The sequence below is a fragment of the Pteropus alecto genome, unplaced genomic scaffold, assembly GCF_000325575.1.
Source record: "Pteropus alecto unplaced genomic scaffold, ASM32557v1 scaffold171, whole genome shotgun sequence".
NCBI lineage: Eukaryota > Metazoa > Chordata > Mammalia > Chiroptera > Pteropodidae > Pteropus > Pteropus alecto.
This window is the reverse complement of record NW_006431925.1, coordinates 7,272,788-7,277,156: the sequence shown is the minus strand read 5'-3', so window position 1 is coordinate 7,277,156 and position 4,369 is coordinate 7,272,788.

Genomic DNA, 4,369 nt, shown 5'->3' with positions numbered 1-4,369 from the left:
GGAAAACCCTTTTTTCTTTTAACAAAGCCTGGAATTATCTCGCTGTGAATTTAAGAGATTTACTTTGACACTCTAAGCTGACTGATGACTTTGTTCTAGTCAGGTATTCAGCCTTCCCCTGAAGTAGTGAAACTCATTGATTCAATGAGTGAGGGGTCATAGGACAACACCACTAATGGGGAATGAAAATTACTTTGGTTTAATATTTCAAGGGCATCATCTTTCTTTTATCTTTCATTTGGAACAGGGATTAAACCGATTCTGTGTTGTTACAGTGTAGGACCAAAGGAATGGAGATACAGAGCGATTTTGAGTTGCCATGAGGCAGAAGTAGAGCTGTGAAACAATGGGAAGATCTACGTGTCTAACCCAGATGTCACCTAGGGCCTCTGCCAGTGGAAATCTAAGTAAAATGGACTTACCTTCATCCCACCGTTTTTACCCGGTCAAAGTCCTGAGCTGTCCCGAAGAGTATGGCAAGTTCTTTCCTTGTGGTTAAAGCTGACCCTAGGTGCCTGCTTTCAGTTGTGCTATGTCTGTTTTGTAATATGCCAGTCCAGTTATTAAACTCATCTCAACTTTGATTTTCACACACACACAAATTTATAGTGGGAGAAAGCAAAGTGGAAGAGGCAAGGAGCTGTTAACAGCAAAGGAAAATAACCCCAAAAAGAGTTACTTGGTGCACTGGGTGGAGACCTCCTGCCAACCCCTCTCAGAGGTGGCTGCAGTGATCTCAGCCACCCTCCCTCTTGCTGAATGCACTCTCTCCTCACTCTCTGCATTCTCTCCTCCACTCTTCAGGAAAAACACAAATTATTCTCCTTGTATCACCCAAGCATGGGTATACACCATCCTCTTGGGTTCTCACCATTCCTCAGGGCCCCAGAGTAGTCTGTATTTTTCTAAACTCTATTCCTGTCTGAAATGGAATTCTGCTGTCATCAGAATTATCTTGTTATACTTGGAGAGTAAGGAATTGTCCATGAATTAAGTCTAGGTGACTATCTGTCAGAAACTTTTGGAAGGATGGTAGTGGAGGGAGTTGGATCAAGGAAGCCTCTACTGTCCCTTTGATGTTAAAACTCTTTAACTCTACCCTTCAGAAGTAAGGAGAGTTTTCAAAATGAAAATAATGTGACTATTAGTTCTAACTATGAAGGTAATGTATGTGCACTATAAACAAAAAAACCAGGTAATACAAAAATATAGGAATTAAAATAATTCATCCATATTTCCCTCATACAAAGAAAAGCATTGCCATTTACATATTGGTATACATCATTTGAAATTTCAGATTCATACAATATGTATGCATGTATGTATATATGTACATATGAATGTATTTACAAAAATGAGATTGAAACTTGCTGCTTTATAATATTTTCCCCCGACTGAATATATTTCCATATCAATAATTATAAACCTACATCATTTTTTAAAATAGCTACATAAAACCTGTAATTTATTTAACCAACATATCCCATTGTTGGACATTTAGGTTGTTTCTAATTTTTAGATAATGCTGCAATAAATATTCTAGTACATACATCTTGTAAATAGAGTTTTAAAAGTTTCCCTCTCCTGAAAAGTTTTTAAATTAACCACTCTACCACACAGCTTACACTATGGGAATCTATTTTTCTTTACATTTTTAAGCTCTTTAAGATGCAGTTGTAGAGTCATTTTAGAAAAGGATGGTTATCAAAACAATACTATATTGTTGCATCATTAGGTAAAGACAGCTCTTTACAAATTTAAATAAGGGCTTATCTGCATATGTTCCAGTATGATATGCCATGTGAGAAAATATTTCCTGTAATTATTATTAATAAATCTCATAAGGATATATCTCATAAGAATAATTTGAAGCTCATTCTACCACTCCAGGAAAAGTTGGAATAATCTCAGTCTTCAATAGGGAAATCCAATTTACAAGAAGTTATATATCTGTAAAGCAACAGCTGGACTGTGACCCAAATGACTATGATGAAGCTGATATGATATTTAACAGTAAAATTTTCTGTAATCTAATTGAATTGAGCTCCAAAAAATTCTACCGAGAGACAAATTCTCAGATGCCCTCAAACGAGTTTCCATTAACAGGATTTCCTCTGTTTGGAAAAGAGAATCCTGTTTGGTAGTGCTTTTGGATTGATTAATTGGAGTTTGCAATATAACCTAGTAGCTATATCTAACAGTTATTAGAAGTACTTTTCTGGTTACGAGTATAGAAATCAGTTCATGCTAACTTAAGCTAACATGAGAAATTTGTTAAGGGAATACAGAGATGTCTTGCCAGTGGGGTCTTGGGGAGGTTCTGACACAGAGACCTGGAAAGTTGGGTGAATGTTCTCGCCATGGGTCTTCCCCGCTTCTCCTTGCACATCGGCTCATTCTTTTCCCTGGCCTCTCCTGATTCTCTGCCGGGAGAGAGGCTCACCCTACGGCTCAACCTTACTCTTATACCTCCAGCTCTCTGAAGAAGGAAGTTTATTGATTTTTGCCCTCTCTCTCCCAATTCCAAATTTATAGAAAAAGAGACCCTGATTGACCCAGCTTGGATTAGATGACTGCTCTTGACCCAACCAACTGTGTCTAGGGGGCAAGAGCACATGACACAAGATGGATGCCTGGGAGGGAGGCTGCTGGAGTGGTCCCTGAGCTCAGGAAAAATGCTCAGGAGAGTTCCCCATGAGTCTGAAGTGAGAGAGAGAAGTTAGTCCCAGCGATGGAGAGTTGAATACCATTAGACTATAGGTGTTGATTATAAACATGGGAATAGATGAGATTATTAGCTAAGTTTTAATTGTGTGGAGTAGAGAGGGAAGGATAGGATGGAATCCTGAGGAATATGACTTAAGGACTGAGCCAGGGAAGAGAAACCATTTCTCCCCAAAAGAACCTGACTTGTCAGTGAGAAGAACTCCAGCAATGTGTGAAGAACTGCCAAGAAGGTAGTTGTTTATCATTTCTGCAATTCAGCAAGTTCTCTGTTTGTTCCCCTTAGTGGATTTTCTAGATCCATTGTTCACTCCCCTTCTCACCTGCTGTGGGCTCTGTGGGTTTTCCGCCTTGACTGATGATGACTCAGGTGCATTCCTGTTCCAGCATTTCTCCACAAAGGGATGAATCCAGGTTTGAATGGGACCTCAGAGTTCACCCTACAGTGGGGACCATTTTAAGAAAAACCCCTATAAAATTATAAATACAAATAAGGTACAAAAGTAAATATTTATTTAGAGTGAGAAAAGTGACAATAATTTCAAAATTTAAAAAGTAGACAAATATCACAAGCATCATGAAATTTAGAGTCACATAATTAAAAAAAAACTCTTTTAAATACCTCTAACATACTTTTCCCCCCAATGTTTGACTTCCTAGTTTTTAATCACCTCTTCATATGACAATGATTTCATAATTATCACTTTCCATAGAATAAATAGAAAGGTAATTCAATCTTTCCTTTAGCATAATTGTTTACACTTTAAAAAATGGATAGCTTAGAAAGGGTTATTTTTAGCATCAGAATAATTATTAATGATGCCAAGTAGATGTTTAAAACTGTTGTCAAATCTGGGGAAACTATCAGATTTCTTTCCTATGGAAGCTGTAAATTTCGTAAGAGTTTTCCATAGACTAGCTTCTGGCTCCGTACATTTCAAGCCTGCTTCTCCTCCACTAAACACATGCATCCAGTTCTGGGTTCTGTAGGATACACTTATGCTGCAATACAGCCTCTGGCTCTGCAGTTTTGTGTCAGGACTTCCTACACAAGAGTTGGCCAGGAAAGAGGTGGTCAAGAGCTCAACATGGAGGCCGGTCTTGCACAGGCTACTCACTGGGGTGGGAGAAAGATAGATAAGAGGGTGTCCTAAGGGAGGTAAGTTGGAAGAGGAGCTGGAAGGAAGTTGAGGGAGTTCTTGCTAAAGACTCCCTCATGAGACAAAGTTGGCTATGAGAGAAAGGGAGGTTAGGAGGAAGGTTGCCAGATTCATCAGATACAAATAGAAGACATGTTAAATATGGGACAAATTAACACTAACAATTATTCATTGTTTAACTGAAATTCAAATTTTATGGGGCGTTCTGTATTTTGTCTCACAATCTTAAGTGGAGCCTTAAAAGTGAAGATCTGGCATAGTCATTGAGAGAATGAGAGAGTTAACAAAGATTAGTACAGTGAGAGCCCAATTAAGATTAGAAATCAGAAGATTCATGGTGGTGGGGTATTTCTCTGACGAAGCTCAGGCGCTCAGGTGTATTGCCATTCACACAGCCTGTGATTACAGAAATAAGGTCTAAAATATATGACCAAAAATGGGACTCAGCTAGGTTTCTCCTCTTTTTATGCTTACTACTTGTGCTT